Raw genomic sequence first — 18,117 nt, 5'->3', positions numbered from 1 at the left:
GTATGTTTACCAGCCTCCTTGGAGCGCCTGAAATTTGGCCATGAGAGTTTCCTGTTTAAATTTAGAGGTGAGTGTTACAGGGAAGTTTCCTGATTCAATTTTTTTTATGATCTGATCATTACTTTAAGGGTGGCTGAAACAAAACATAATAAGGAGAGACAGAACATCTTTCATCAGAAGAGATAGAGAAGTGGATATGGGTTTCTTTTTTTTTTTATCTTACACACACACATATTCCTAAATACCCCCTAAAAAACTGAAACCCTTTGCCATCAAGTCAATTCCAACTAGTAGCAACACTATAGGAGAGAGTAGGACTGCCCATAAAATTCCAGGGTTGTCATCTTCGACCACTGCACCGCCAAGGCTCTGAATAACCACATAAAAATGCAACCTTTGCCAATTTTCCTCAAATTCCATATAAAGCGTAGCAAGGAAAATCTTCCTTCTGACGATGTACTTCCAATTGGGACGTAATAATAATCTATCAATAATAATAACAGTTATCAGTTATTGAATACCTACACTGTTATTTGTTCATTATTTTTTATTCTTTGTAAGTGTACAAGATAAATTTTTTTTTTAATCTTACAGATGTCTAAATTTTTTCAGAGGCAATAACATCCCCAGCTTTGCATAGTTAATAAGAGGCTGTGCTATGTTAAAACCCGTGTTGCTTTGGTTCTATTACAAAGTCTTTACAGCCTAAACTCTTTCTACTAATTTACCTGATGACTCAGTTTGGAAGCAAGTCTATTGCAGTACTCTGGCACCAAAGAAGTTCAGGATACTAAGTCTGCACGCTCTGCTGTTTACTTGTTGTGAAGGAACTGACGGTTTCAGAATTAGTTGGGTTTTTACTAAAATTAGATGCCATGGTTTAAAATGAAGCTTTCTTCCCTGGGTGGGACTTTCTGACTATTTCTTCTTTTTCCGTGGTTACGGACTGCTCATTACAAAATTATCGTTGTTGTTAGGTGCCATCGAGTCAGTTCCGATACATAGTAACCTTATGTACAACAGAAGGAAACACTGCCGGTCCTACGCCATCCTCATAATCGCTGCTATGCTTGAGCCCATTGTTTCAGCCACTGTGTCTATTCATCTCTTTGAGGGCCTTCCTAAGTTTTCGCTGACCCTCCACTTTACCAAACATGATGTCCTTTTCCAGGGACTGATCCCTTCTGATAACATGTCCAAACTATGTGAGACACAGCCTCATCATCCTTGCTTCTAAGGAGCACTCTGCAGTTCTTCTAAGATAGATTTGTTAATTCTTTTGGCAGGCTATGGCACATTCAATGTTCTTTGACAACACCACAATTCAAAGGCATCAATTCTTCTTGGGTCTTCCTTATTCATTGTCCAGCTTTCGCATGCATATAAGCCAATTGAAAATACCATGGCTTGGGTCAGGTGCACGTTAGTCCTCAAGACAAAATTAGATGCTGTAAACCCTCATAAAGACATTGGACTGCCAATGGCTAAGGAGAGAATAGTGTTCCAGTGGCTTAAAGCTTGAGTTTTTGTGTCAGACAAGAGTTGGATTTTAATTTTAGCACTGTTACTTGCTACCTCTGTGATCATGGCAACTTTCAAGCCCCATTTTTACCATCTGTTTATGAGAATAATGACATGACATACATGTACTAGCGCTACAGAAATCCTGTGTGACCATGCACATGAAATGCTTAGCTCTTCACCTTCCCTTTGTTCTCCTTTTTCTCTCCCCCCCGCCCCCCGCCCTTCACCTTGCTGATTTTCAAGGGGACATTTTTGGACACTGGATCGTTGCACTACACTCCTTAACAGATTTCTAATATTCCATGCAGTTGACCTTACAGCCAAAGATGAAGGATGGAAGAAAAAGGAAGAAGGAAATACGTACTGTCCTAGTGGCAGAGTTAAGTAATTTTGTTTCTCTCCAGTCGTTTTCAGAGCTGGTACTTCTTTTTCAATACTTACGTCAAACAGTAGCAAACCCATTGCCATCCAGTTGATTCCGACTCATAGCAACCCTATACGCAGAATAGAACGGCCCCGTATGTTTTACAAGGAGTGGCTAGTGGATTCAAACTGCCGACATCTTGGTTAGTAGCCATAGCGCTCAACTGCTGCGCCAACTGGGCTCCTCAGTATTTATAAATGGGATAATAAAAACAAAATACGTTAGCTAAATACACATACTAAAAATTCACAAGATGATAAGATTTTAATGGCAACCAGTATAAATCCAAAAGCTGAACTCTACACAAAGGAGGAAGGCTTACTCTCTGCGTTAAGGGTAATATAATCAACTAAGGTGGTCTGCGCAACTGCACCCTCGGACTGGGAGCTCGCTGGGTGAGGTCTTACCTAGAGGCACCTGAGTAGATACTAAGTAGAAAGTCATAGTCAGAAATAACCCTCAGGCTTTCCCCCTTAGCTTAGCTGTAAGGTCCCTTACACAGGGGAGTGCAGCTCAACAAGCTTGAAAAAATTCAGCTGAGCCCTCTTACTAACGAATATCCAAAATTGTCAAAGAAACAGATTCAGCACTTAGTCACAGAATTTTCCTGATTTTTGGAGACATAGAACTGTTCTGCTGTTTTAATCTTCCAAAGAATTCTACTTGGACCAATACCAAAGAGTCAAATAGTATGTTTTAAAACTTCCTTCTCCTTTAAAATTTGAACAAATAATAATGATCCAAAATTATGTGGAAAGTAGTATTTATTTGTATATTATAAAACAGATTGTACATAAATACACAGAAACATATTTCCGATTGTCATAATGGCTGCTTCTGATTTTCTAACTTTTTTTTAAATTTAATTCTAAAGATTTATGGTCATTAGGATGAGATAATAATATTATTCTATTATTGCTACTCTGCACACATGGGTAGTGTTGACTTTTAATGAAATCATTAGCTTGATTTTTGCAACTTGCACCGCTATGTAGGACAGCCAAAGGGCACTTTTTAAATTCCATTTTGAAGCCCAAATTAATAACGTGTTGCATTTTATTACTTACTTTTAAAAATTTCCTGTAGACCTATAAAGCATACATATGCCTTAATGATTGCCTTGTTTCTTATGGTATGAAATAGTACTTTAATCAGAAATGTCTTCTTTTTAAATTAATGACATAAATTTTGTGAGGAATTTATCTTGTCATATAAAAACATCAAATTCAGGGTTTGATGAATACTACTAATAATATACCACTTGGAATTTGATGAAAACATAAAACTTATTTCACATAAATGTCCTAAATAGTCCTGATGTATTCTCCAATATGGTGTCTATACATGAACTTTGAAATATCTGACATCTAGGTCACATGGAAAAGTGGTCAAAATGCTTAAAGATATGAATATTCATCCCAAGTACAAAGAACAATCACATGAACTTGACAGATTCCTTCAATTTTATGCAGAAGGATGGTAATTTTTATTACAAGTAGGGGTATCAGGATTAAATGAACAAAACATGTAACTCTCCATGCTTCATAAAAGGGAGTTTGCATATTAATATTATTTTAAAACCATCTGAAAAATCAGACCTTTTCCTGAACCTAAGAAGAAGCTGAATACGTAGGATTTATCTCAACCCTTGGGACACATTCTCACAGTTTAGGGTCATAAATACCCTTAGGCAGATCCTTAGTGGACTGAGGTACCAGCATCATGAAGAGGAGAGCGGTACAACACCTGTCACAGCAGGAAATGGCCCTTTCTCAGTCACCTCCAACTTATCCAGTATAAGCAGATGATTGAACCAGGGAAGAAGAAAAAAGCACAGTTTGGAAAACCTTTTCATTAACTGCATTTAGGTCTATGGTCTTCAAGTAATCGTTCTCATATAAGAAGAAAGGGGTAGTTACTATCTCAATGTCAGCTAGAGACCAAATTTAAGAATTTCTTTATATTCAAGCTAACGAACATTCTATAACATGATTTCACCAATATTTACATTGCAACTTCTAGAATAAAGTTAAAAAAATTAAATTCGCTTTTAATTATTAAAGTTTTAAGGATTTTTAAATACTTCTATTAGACATGAAAGTAACACTGAAAGGTAAATGGGTGGTTTACATGTGAATGTGTTTTTTCATATTGAGATTCTTTAATTTGATATCTTCAGGAATAAACAAATTGCTCTACAGTCATGCTGCACTTAATGCCCATGAAATGCTCTATGAAATAGGACGTTATGTGATTTAGATGTTGTGCAAACATGCCTAAATCACGAGCAATAGTATTCACTGATTTTCCACCTTCTGCTGGAATTGATACTTCCCCTTTTCCTCCTGCTGCTGTGCTCAGGAGCCATGATGCACTTCATGGTAAGATTTTCAAAAGAAAATGAAACAGAGATAAAGCTCCTACACTCAAGAAACTCATGATACCTGAGATTGGATGCTGCTGCCTATGAGACAAAGCATGCGCTGTCATAAACTTTTTATTTGAAAGTAGGGGAAGTTCACATTAAAATAATGCTCGTAAGTACAGTATAGCACTTGCATAAGCCAGTAATATAGGCGTTTGTTGTAACTATGAAGACATATGTATCGTAGGTCATTCATGCACTGTACAATTATATGCTTGGTACCACAATTGTTTTGTATACAAGAGTCAGGAGACCACAGTGGGAAGCTGTTGTGTTCACTACATCCAGTTACGGCTGCTACATCCCTTTCTCTGATCAGGATTTCTGAGCTCTACATAACCTTAGGAAACCCCGGTGGCTTAGTGGCTTAGTGGTTCAGTGCTACGGCTGCTAACCAAAGGGTCGCCAGTTCGAATCCGCCAGGTGTTCCTTGGAAATTCTGTAGGGCAATTCTACTCTGTCCTATAGGGTCGCTATGAGTCGGAATCGACTCGAGAGTACTGGGCTTTTTTTTTTTTTGGCTTTTGTATAACCTTATGGGACCATGGATGTATAAGCCCTTGATGTTGCCCAAGCAGATGCTATGTGGTGCTTGACTGTATACTATTTCTATATGTGTCACTATCTGCATTTTCTATAATTTTTCCTCTCTGATTAATGAAAGCTTAAGGTCAATCTACTCATGTATGATGATGAGGGTTGGTTTCATTTATGGATAAAAGCTCATATTTCATTTCCGCTCTCAGTACAGAAAAGTTTCAAGACCTATATTTCCTTATAGTGATAGCACAATCTGGAGCTGTTAGCAGAGGTGTCCATCTCTTCTTCATACATTCCAGTCTTTGGAAGGAAAGCACAGGCCAAAGGAGAACACTCAGAATGGAAAATTCTGAAGCTGATTGTAGAGAAGGCTGAATGGTCAGCAGAGGTAAATTTCTAAAGTGATCAGATTAACATTGCTCTATCTAGTAAGATCCAGAGAAGAAGCCATTAATTTTATGGCATTTTTTTTTCCTTCCAGCTGATTTTTCATACATCGGACTTCCTTCCAGGCTAATTAACCGCTAAGCAGTTTACAAGCAATCCAAGGGCGGAAGAAGTAAAAGATGAATTGCACTTATGAAGTAATTGACAAAGAGTATGTTGGGCATTTTAAGCAATGATAGCGTGCATCCTAATACCGGAAGAAGGGCATATGTACTGCATCTGACAGGTTCATTAGATAATCTCAGACCTCAGAGTCAGATAATAGAGACTTAAAGCTAAAACAAACCCAAACACACTAGAGTGGGAGTATCCTAGCAGGAAAGAGGTTTTGAGAGAACACTTAGTGGTCTTGCCTTGGTATTATCAAAATACCCCTGGTGTTTTCTCAGATGAATTCCCTGGTTATTTGATTTTCTTTTGACAGTAAAGTCAGAGCTGACAAACCAAGGAAGCTCTCAAGGAAATTCAATTACCGAAATGTCTGACAGCTGGATTTGCTCCTTCTTCCTTAAGTTTCCAAAGTTGCTTGCAGTGTGCATAACACAGTTCACTTTACAAGCTATTCATCATATTTTATAAACAGAATCTTTAAAAATACTATTTATAGAAAGAAAACCTCCTGAAATCTTAACTGGAAAAGAAACAAGGTATGGATAATAGGTTCGGGAATATTTACAGTTTTATACAGAAAGCCTGCTAGCCTTCTAGTATTTTGTTCATGGCAATCAGGAGAAAGAATACTACATTGTTTCTGTCTCTAAGTGGATTGAAGTCTATCAAACATTTATTGTTCTGAAATCTGCAGTCACTAAAATACTTTGAATTCAAATGGTTCATTTTCTAGATTTTAAAATTCATTTATTTCTGAATAAGAATACCTCCTTGATTAGAATAATTATGAGTAACCATAGGTCCTACTCCAAGTAGCATCTGGACCATATAATGCATTTCCCAAAATTGGTTTAGACAGTGGATGAGAAATCGCACACTACATGTGTGGAGCGGTAGCGGTATATCACATATAAAAATATATATATATAATCCCTATTAATTACACTACTATTACTATACAGTTAGTTTATAAAACTGGGTAGTTTAGAGTTTCATATCTATGAGAAATGATAAAAGAAGAAAAAGTATTCTTAGGAAAAAGATTTTAAGAAGAGAACTTCCTTGATCCTACTGACTAATTGTTATGTTTAACTTAAATTCAGAATCTCCTGAACTATTTAAAATTCATGATCATGCTTCAAAGAAATATCAAGGAGAAGAAAAGACATTGCAACTATACTCTTCCACTGTTTCACCTAGGCCTAACTTCAGGGGTGTGGGCAACAAGGATGAGAGTTCTTTCTACGGCCTGTCTTGAAACATAGGAAGGCATTACTTTCTGACTACCAAGTTAGTCATTTACCCTTCTCTCTCATTAGAGTTTTGATATTTCTGAACAAAATTAATTAGGATTATGGAGCAATTTTTTTATTGAGTCAGGACTTAGGGAAATTTTAAAGCTGTTCTCAATTCAAAACTTTCTAACACCACATACTTGGGTCTTTATAAATTTGGTTCTTTCAGAAACTTGACCTTGGACACTCAATAAGGACATAACCCCAACCTCTTCGATAGAAAGGTGAGGAATTTAGAGTTAAATAAATCTCCAAGAGAAAGAGGTAAAACCAAGATCTCCTTCCAAACCTGAAATTGTTTGTAATTTTCATCATTAATTTACTTATTCAATAAATAATTATTATATTTCATACTAAATAGCAGAAAACATGGCAGGTTATGGTTACGGAAGGAAACAACAAAAAACTCGGTCACTATCTTCACGTAAGGGATGGACACGCATTAAATCATGAATTAGATAAACTTTCAACAAGTTTGAAGGATGTTATAAGGAAAAGAGAAGACAACGGAAGAAATTCCACACAGGAACCTTACCAATTGTAGCAGATAAATGCAACTTCCTTAGAAAAATATACTTGGACTCTGCACTCCCTCACGGATCACTTAAACACCACATATACTGTGTTTTTACACAAATAACACACTTCTTCTACATTTGTTTGCCAACCGCTCCTTCTCCCCTCTCCCTGCGAGGTCATTTTGTAAGCTTGCTATGCTTTTTTTTTTTTTTAAAGCAACATGTAAAAAAATTGGCATAGCAGCACTTTCAAAAATACCTCTTGGGGGGGCGTGCATTATTTGCGTAAAAATAAGGTAGTTTTCATCATGCATAAAACTACTCAGACAGATCAGTTGTCGAATAGCTACCATTCCTCAAACAAATTTTAAAAATAAAGTTAGAACACTGTAGTACTAAATTTTATTTCATGCATATTTTCTAGAGAATATATTATACAATCTACTTTCAAAATAGCTCATTTGTCTTAATAAACTACCGTACCAACACATGACCTTTGGTCAATTTCTAGTGTTCAGTTCCAAGCAGAATTAACAAAAATGGATAAAAAGTTATTTGGAACACTGTAAAGTCTCTTCAACAAAGTGAAAAGTAAACCATTGTATATGACATAAGAGTCCAACTTTCCATGAACTGTTGCACACTCTATCAAACCCTTTTTAGCTCTTACCTTCTGTAACTGTTCTTCATGGAAAAACTCCATCTGTGTTTAAAAATCCAGTGGTCTGCTTATACATGCTGGACACTGGGAAAAAAGTCATAACTTAGCCGACTGATTTCCCTGTAAATTTGAAAAAAGCCAACCTCAAGGGAGAATTACAACTACTTTGGACAGTAATACATTTTATTACAAAATTCCGTATTCTACTCTTGTAGATGATAGCTTCACACCTTTCCATTTTTCCTAACACTGCCAACACTTCCTCACGCCTTCTCATTCTCAACTCATGACCATGCTTATTTCACTGAGAAAATAGAAAGAATCAGAAAAGAATGCTAAAAAAGTTGAGTAATATGAAGCTTGATGATTTAGATTAGGCAACTTGTAGGTCGCTACATCCCCCACAATTGATGTCTTCTCTTTATTTAGCATATCCTCCCACATCTAGATATTAATCTGTGTGCAACTGAGTCTATATGCTCGGCATTTTTCTTACGCTACATATGTTGAACGGTCCAGTGGATTCCATTCAGTTTCACATATCCAAGACCTTGAATGCTGAGGTTTTTTCCTCTGCATCCTGCAACATCAACATTTCACCCTCATGGCATTAACTCCCATTAGCACACAAATATATTGTGATATCCACCATCTTAAAATAAAAATCCCTCAGTTTTATACACTGACTAGATTTTATATAGTGTTTTATATACTGTATATATAAAAAACTGTATATATTTTATACACAGTTTTGTATACTGACCCTATTTGTATTCTCCAAGTTGGACTCTCTGGGTGGCAGAAATGGTTAAGCACTCGACTACTAGTCTTAAAGTTGTCAGTTCAAACCCACCCAGAGGTGCCTCAAAAGACAGCCCTAAGGATCTGCTTCTAAAGGGTCACAACTTTGAAAACCCTGTGGAGTAGTTCTATTCTGCACACAGGGGGTTGCCGTGAATGAGAATCAGTTCAGCAGCAACCAGCAACAACAGTTACAGCGAAGCTTCTCAAGAGTTTTTGTGCTTACTGGTCCGCTTCTTCTCCTCCAATTCTCTCTTTAACCTACTCTGTTGTTTGCCGTGGAGTCAATTCTGGCTCATAGAGACCCTATACGACGAAGCAGAACTGCCCTATTGGGTTACCTAGGCTGTAACTTTATGAGAGCAGGTCGCCAGGTCTTTCCTTTCATGGAGCTGCCGGTCGGTTTGAACTGGCAGCCTTTCAGTTAGCAGCCCAGCATTTAATTAACTATTGTGCTACCAGGGCTCCTTTAACTTAATCTAGTCAGGCTTTTTTTCCTTACCACTCCTTGGGATTACTTTCACAAAGCTTCTCATTGCTCTCCAGCCGATTATGACTCATAGCAACCCTATAGGACAGAGTAGAACTGCCCCATCGGATTTCCAAGGCGTTTGTAATATTTACGGAAGCAGATTGCTACATCTTTTTCTTACAGAGAAGTTGATGGGTTCAAACCACCAATCTTTCAGTTAGCAGTGGAGCATTTAACCACTGTGCCGCACAAGGGCTCCTTCACAAAGTTACCAGTGACCTACAATTTGCCTAATCCAAATGATCAATCTTCATGTTCTCAACATTTTATCATTATTTAACACAATTGAACAATTCCTCTTTTTTGAAACACATTTCTCACCTGTCTTCCAGGGCATCTCTCTCTCCCTTTTTCTATCTTTCTTTCTGTCTCTCTCTAACTCTACTACTACCTTGAACTCTATCTCTTTCTGTTCTGTTCTCATTCAACCCCAATAGAAACTTCTCTCCAGCCTCAGTTTTGGGTCCTTTTAAATTTCTTTAAATGCTCCCCTGCAACCTATATTCAGTACCTAGGAATTAGCATCCCACTCAATAGCTTTGAATATAATATGTAAGTAGTTGAATTTTCACCAAATATTATTCCCAGGTGTAACCTTTGCTGAATCTAAATTTGTGTATTCAGCTACCTACACAACATCTCCATTTTGACATATTAATACTAATTTTTATAGAATGTTTATTATGTACTAGACACCATGCCAAGTACTTTGTGGGTCTTTATGCATTTAGTCCCCCTTTCGCACCCCAAAATGATATTGGGTAGGTACTACTATTTTTACTTTCTGCAGATGAGGAAACTGCAGAAGAGAGAATACGAAACTTTACCAAAGCCATCATCTGTCAAATGGCAGAGCTAGAGTTTAAACCTAGACATCTGGTATGGAGTCCTGTTTTATGTTTTACTCATATTTAATATATCTAAAACAGAAACATCATAATAATCTCTCTAAATCTCCTACTCCAGTTTCCCCAACCTCAGTAAAATTCAACTTCATTTCTTTAATAGCTTTGGTAAAAACACCAGGAATTATCCTTGATTCCTTTCTACATCTCTATCCCTATACAAAAAAAAAAAAAAAAAAAAAATTTTTTTTATACCCATTAAACCAGCTAATCCTATCATATGTACCTTTATTAAAATGTAAACAGCACCTTATCATTCCCTTCGATCTCAACTGTTACTACTATGGTCCAAGTCAATATCCCCTCTGGCCTTGATTGTTTTGCCCATGTCCTAAAAGGTTTTTCTTTGTCTGCACTTGTCTTTCTGTGGTCTATTCTCAACAGAGTGGCACTAAAGCCAATCTACTGACTTAGACCTTGTGCTTCTTTCCTCTTATCCCCTGAAGACTTCCTACCTCACTCAATAAAATGTAAAGCATTTATCAGAACCTACAAAGCCTAAAGGACCTTTTCCCACTGCCTCTTGATCTTATCTCCTTCCACTCTGTTGCCTCTGTCATTTGGACACTTCAAGTTTGTATAAATTCAGGTTCTTTAACTTCCTGTTCTCTCTGCATGAATGTTTGTGTTGTTAGTTGACAAGGAGTCAACTCCAACTCATGGTGACTTTACGTATAACAGAATAAAATGTTGGTGTAGTTGTTAGTTGACATCAAGTTGACTCCAACTCATGGTGACCTTATGTGTAGACGAATAAAATCTTGTTCTCCCCAGTTAGAATGGAAGTTCATTTGTGCAGGAATTATACATAGTTTTATACAATGATGTATCCCTAACACCTAGAGTAAGCTTGCCATGTGATTGGCTTTTGAATTTTACTTAGAGCTGCTTTTCCAGTCAAGAAAAGGAAAAGGAAGCAAGTCTTATTCAACACATTTTGCAGTTCTCCAGTTACTAGAAACCAAGAATTCATGAAGTAAAAGAACTGAACAGAAGATTTCAAAGGGCCTCTCAAGAAGACAATGTAAAGTATTATAATGACATGTGCAGAGAGCTGGAGATGGAAAACCAAAAGGGAAGAACATGCTCGGCGTTTCTCAAGCTGAAAGAACTGAAGACAAAATTCAAGCCTCAAGTTGCAATTGTGAAGGATTCCATGGGGAATATACTAAATGATGCAGGAAGCATCAAAAGAAGATGGAAGGAATACACAGAGTCATTATACCGAAAAGAATTAGTCGATATTCAACCATTTCAAGAGGTGGCAAATGATCAGGAACCGATGGTACTGAAGGAAGAAGTCCAAGCTGCTCTGATGACATTGGCTAAAAGCAAGGCTCCAAGAATTGATGGAATATCAATTGAGATGTTTCAACAAACAGACGCAGCGCTGGAGGTGCTCACTCGTCTATGCCAAGAAATATGGAAGACAGCTTCCTGGCCAACTGATTGGAAGAGATTCATATTTATGCCTATTCCCAAGAAACGTGATCCAACTGAATGTGGAGATTATAGAACAATATTATTAATAACACATGCAAGCAAAATTCTGCTGATCATTCAAAAATGGGTATATAGACAGGAAACTGCCAGAAATTCAGGCCGTTTTCAGAAGAGGATGTGGAACCAGGGATATCATTGCTGATGTCAGATGGATCCTGGCTGAAAGCAGAGAATACCAGAAGGATATTTACGTGTGTTTTATTGATTATGCAAAGACATTTGACTGTGCGGATCATAACAAACTATGGGTAACACTGCGAAGAATAGGAATTCCAGAACACTTAATTGTGCTCATGAGGAACCTTTACATAGATCAAGAGGCAGTTGTTCGGGCAGAACAACGGGATACTGATTGGTTTAAAGTCAGGAAAGTGCGTCAGGGTTGTATTCCTTCACCATACCTATTTATGCTGAACAAATAGTCCGAGAAGCTGGACAATATGAAGAAGAATGGGGCATCAGGATTGGAGGACGACTCATTAACAACCTGCATTATGCAGATGACACAACCTTGCTTGCTGAAAGTGAAGAGGACTTGAAGCACTTACTAATGAAGATCAAAGACCACAGCCTTCAGTATGGATTATACCCCAACATAAGAAAACAAAAATCCTCACAACTGGTCCAATGAGCAACATCATGATAAATGGAGAAAAGATTGAAGTTGTCAAGGATTTCATTTTACTTGGATCCACAATCAACAGCCATGGAAACAGCAGTCAAGAAATCAAAAGACGCATTGCATTGGGCAAATCTGCTGCAAAGGACCTCTTCAAAGTGTTGAAGAGCAAAGATGTCATCCTGAAGACTAAGGTGCGCCTGACCCAAGCCATGGTATTCTCAATCGCATTATATGCATGTGAAAGCTGGACAATGAATAAGGAAGACCAAAGAAAAGTTGACACCTTTGAATTGTAGTGTTGGTGAAGAATATTGAACATACCATGGACTGCCAAAAGAACGAACAAGTCTGTCTTGGAAGAAGTACAACCAGAATGCTCCTTAGAAGCGAGGATGGCGAGACTGCATCTTACATACTTTGGACATGTTGTCAGGAGGGGTGAGTCCCTGAAGAAGGACATCATGCTTGGCAGAGTACAGGGTCAGCGGAAAAGAGGAAGGCCCTCAATGAGGTGGATTGACACAGTGGCTGCAACAATGAGCTCAAGTATAACAATGACTGTAAGGATGGCGCAGGACCAGGCAATGTTTCACTCTGTTGTGCATAGGGCCACTATGAGTCGGAACCGACTCGACGGCACCTAACAACAACAACAACAGAAACCAATTTTAAACCCTGATATAAAATGATCAAACATAACACAAAAGTGTATTAATTTAAGGTGGACTAAAATAAAATTTGCAGTTTCTACCCACCCCTTTACAATAAAGCACTAAGAGTAAAGACAAAGAATGAATCCAAGTTCTTAATATTTAGGAAAAAGAAACCATTTTTTATCTACAACATTTCACGACTTTGAAATTTGAAATCTAAACGATAAATCACTGATGGGACATTGTGAATACTTCCACATATAAGAATCTTACTCTGACAGGGGGCCATCCAATTGCTACAGACATTCTTTAGTCATGGAGAAATCACTAAATTAAAGATGAAACTAATGTCATTATTAGACAATTGTAATAATCAGGAAGCTTTTCATAATCTTCCTTATTACTTCTTCCCTTGTTCTTAAATTTGCTACACTAAGTCTAATTTTTTAAAGAAAATATTTCAGATACATGAAGACATTTAATATTTTCTTTTTAACTCTTCTAAGGAGAGCTATAAGGAGCTCTGGAGATGCAGTGGTTAAGCACTCAACTGCTTAACCAAACCCATCAGCTGTTCCGTGGGAGAAAGATATGGTAGTTGGGTTCTTCTGCAGAGATTGACAGTCTTAGAGACTGTATGGGGCAAGTTCTGCTCTGTCCTATAAGATGGCTATGAGTTACAGCCAACTCATAGCCATCTTATAGTTTTTTTGTTTGTTTGTTTTTGTTTTTCTTCTTTTTTGATTAAGCAGAGTTATATACTTCCATTTTGTTCACTATATGTTTGAGAGTTTACAGACCTTCTACTGTCCAGGTCACCCTCTGTTGTACCTATATGAAAGTATTAATATCTCTTTGAATTAGGTTTCCCAGTAAGCATGAAAATAAATTTTGACAATAAGCATCTAAATTCAGTAACCCAAACTCATTGCTGAAATGACCTCACAATGATAAAAATAGCAAAGAAAGCTAATAGCAATAGAAATTCAAGAAGCATACCATATACTCCTCAGAAGCCTGGATAAATTTCTTCTGAATTTAAATTAGATGAGATTAGATAAAAAGATGTTTTTAAGTTCTGCATTGGAAATCCCACTTTCTGAAAAATACTGCACAATAACAGGGGAACAAGTCCTATAAGGTCACATCATTCTGCAATAGAGCTAAGGTAAGTGCACGATGCAGAAACATTGAGGAAGTCATTACTTATGACTCTGATTGCTAATTTGGATAAACACTGTATGAGCAGATCTACTAGAAGATCTCAATTACACATGATTGTAGATGTTTAAAAAGCAGAATAGCAACGCAGAGAAAAGCCATTCCAAGCACCAGCTATGGAGCTCAGGCCAAAGGGGCCAAACTGGACTCACGGTTTCAACAACTCAAAGAAGAAATCCTGTTAACGAAATATTGTCTCCTCTAGACTTCTCTAGAAGTTTATCTACTGGATTCCCTTGCCATACTCCAGACTACTGGCTCATTAAAACTGTGTTGTAAATTTATACCAAGAACACCTGAATATTAAGATCTTAACTTCATAACTAAGACAGAAAACCGAATGAAAAGTGGGCAGGATTAAAAAATTAATAATAAATTCATCTCTTTTCAATTGAGAACATGGTTGAAAAATGGACATAGAGATAAAAGTGACAATCTAATAAAACCTTGAAATTATTTTGGGAAAAATTGCCATGATGTTACCTATAAAAATGATATTTTTCCTAGATGATTTCATAGATAAGATACATCAAACTGTCAAAAGATTTATGATTTCTCAGCTATTTAAGCCATTTCAAGATTAATAAGTGATAAAATACTCCAATTCATTTTAAATAACTTTAATCGTCAAATCTTTCAAAGATGAGTGAAAAGCAAACTAATAGATAATCTTATTTCTGAATCGTGAAAAATTCTTAAATTAAATATTAGAAAATCAAATGTATCAAAGTGTTAGAAAACTAATAGACCATGTGCAAGCTGAGATTATTCCAGAGGTGTAAGCTTCATTCAACATTAATTAAGAAATCTATTAATTTAGTTAACCCCACGAATAGGTCAGAGGAGATAAGCATCATCTAAAGCCTTTAAATGTTGAAGAGAAAACTAAAAAATTTTAATAATCATTAATTTTTAGAAAGAATTCTTTCACTAGAATATGAAGAGAGATTGTTCCTATAACTTATAGAAATATTTTTATGAAACTTAAAGCCAAAATCTCGTGTAACATTGTGATCTTAAGTACAATCTTGTTAAAGTCAGAAAGAAAAAAACATGTGGACACAATTCACAGCTTCAGTTTTCATTATTTTGCATATTTTGTCAAAAACCGTAAAAGGATATAATAAATAACTGAAAGGAAGAAGCAAAATATTGATTATTTTCAGATGACCTTATTGTTTACTTGGAAAACACAAACAAATCATCTGCTAATCTATTAAAAGTATTAAGACCATATAACAAGATTTATGGATACAAATCAATAGGTAGAAATCAATAATTTACACCTAGAAAGTATATTTCAATAAAGAATATTCATTAACATTAAGAAAGATCAACGTAGTGTGAAAAATAAACTTTGATATGCTTAGGAACCATATTTCAAATAAGACTACAGAACTTTACTAATGATCAATAAAATTTTTGAATGAACACATTCAATATTATACAACTATCAATTCTTTCCAAATTAATGCATTAATCTGACATACTTTCAATGAGTATGAGTTTTGAATTGAACTATATAAAAATTATAGAATTCATATAAATAATATAGTGAGAGAAAAGATAATTGAGAGCAGTCAACTCCCAAATTAATAAAAATTACATAGTATAGTTAAATCACTGAAAGATAATTGAATGTCAGTATGTTTCAAGAATTAGGAAATATTACACATAGAGCATAAGAATTAAAGGAGAAATGAAGGATTATTAAATGCATGGTATTGAATAACAAGGCAACTATCTAGGAAAAAAACGTTGACAGTGTTAGGTAAAGAGTCAAATATGATACGTTTCAAAAGTACTAACTAAATATAAAAAATTTAGAAGAAAATATTTATAAATATTAATATAATTTAGCTGAGTAATGATATTCTAGAGTGGTACAAGCGGTGAAGCCCTCAACTACTATCCAGAAGGCTGGCAGTTTGGATCTGCAATGAGGAACCTCGGAAGAAAGACCTGCTGATACGCTTCTCTAAGGTCACAGTGATGAAAATTCTAAGGAGCACAGTTCTATCCTGCAACACATGGGGTTGCCATGAGTCAGAATTGATTTAACAGCAACTAGAAAAAAAAAGTAGAAAATTAAAGGCAAACTGTAAAACTAAAAATTCATGCAATTTTTGACACGAATATTACATCTATTTAAAAAAAAAATACACACAAGATTAAAATAGAAAGAACAAACTAAGAAAATATTTTCAGCATATTTGACCAAAAGATGGTTTCTATTATAGATAGGTGAAAAATATTTTAATCAATAAAATAATATAAAAAATTAATATAAAATTGTGAGCAAAGGATTTGAAGAGAAGTCATCAAAATGGAAATGGAAATGTATAATAAACATAACACATTCAAATTCAACAGCAGAGGAAAGCAAATTTTATGGTCCTTGAGTTGGGTAAGGTTTTAAGAAAAAAAAAAATATATATATATATATACATAATTTTTTTTTAAAGACCAAACTAGCAGGAGATAGTGAGAATAAGGTGAGATTGATATTTGCATCTATACTGTTGGTGGTACATAAAACCTGTCTGTAAGATAAATGTTTAAGATAAATGTGGTAATATTTACAAATAACCTGCATAATATGCAATTACATTTCTGGAAGCTCATCTTAAGAAAATAACTGAAGATTGATGTAAGGATATTTTTTTCAGTGTTTTTTTTACATTTGTAAACATTTAAAAAGACCATTACAACAGTTCTTTTATGGATTAAAATGTAGTATATATTATGGAGTGCATAGATTTTGGACATTTTGAATTACTGGATAAATAATACAAAGATAAAGTTTTTGATAAATATGGTAGCGAAGCCGTATTACAGATTCTCTTCTCTCAACACCTTAACCCAACTCATTGCCATTGAGCTAATTCCAACTCATAGCGACCCTACAGGACAGAGTAGAACTGTCCCTTAGTGTTTCCAAGGTTGTAAATCTTTACTGAAGCAGACTTCCACGTCTTTCTCCCGTGATGTGGCTGGTGGGTTTAAACTGCCTACCTTTAGGTTAGCAGCTGAGTGCTTAATCACTGAGCAACAAGGGTGCCTATAAACACCTTACAAAAAGAAAAAAAGACCACACACAAACACAAAATCAAACAATGAGTGATATAACTTTATCTCATAAACTTTTAAAAGCAGTGACAAAGGAAAAATAACTCCATGCCACTCCCACAAGCAGTTTTGGAGCATAAAGATGAATCAAAATATTCTAATAAATTATGAGCAGAAATGACCATAATATTTTACTGCTAATTTACAAGTCTCCATATCTCATTTGTCCCTGTTATTGTAACAGTATTTGGGATCATGGCAGCTTTACCATAGTGGAGCTAGGTAAGGTAATGCTACTCTAAACAACAACAGATTATATGGTCTACTATGTTGTTATTGTTAGTTGCCATCAAGTCAATTCTGATTCGTGGCAACTCCACGTGTGCAGAGTAGAATCGCTCCACAGGGTTTTCAGGCTGTGACCTTTCAGAAGCAGATCGCCAGGCCTATCTTCCTAGGTGCCTCAGGGTGAATTCAACCCTGCAACCTTTCAGCTAATAGTAAAGTGCTTGACCGTTTTAGCCATCCTTATTCTGACTGAATTTAGAGATCATCTCATTAATAGATTCAATGCACTGAGCACTAATGACTGAAGACTAGGAGAGTTGTGTGATGACATCAAGGACGTCATGCATGAAGAAAGTAAAAGGTTATTTAGAAGACAAGAAAGACAGAAAAGACAAAAATGGATGTCAAAAAAGACTTTCAAACTTGCTCTTGAATGCAGAATAGCTAAAAGGAACAGAGGACATGATGAAGTAAAAGAGCTGAACAGAAGATTTCAAAAGACAGCTTGAGAAGACAAGGTAAAGTATTATAATAAAATGTGCAAAGACCTGGAGTTAGAGGACCAAAAGTGAATACTC

The sequence above is a fragment of the Elephas maximus genome, chromosome 21 (assembly GCF_024166365.1).
Source record: "Elephas maximus indicus isolate mEleMax1 chromosome 21, mEleMax1 primary haplotype, whole genome shotgun sequence".
NCBI classification, from domain to species: Eukaryota; Metazoa; Chordata; class Mammalia; order Proboscidea; family Elephantidae; genus Elephas; species Elephas maximus.
The sequence above is the reverse complement of the archived record's forward strand: the minus strand, read 5'-3'. Positions refer to the sequence as shown.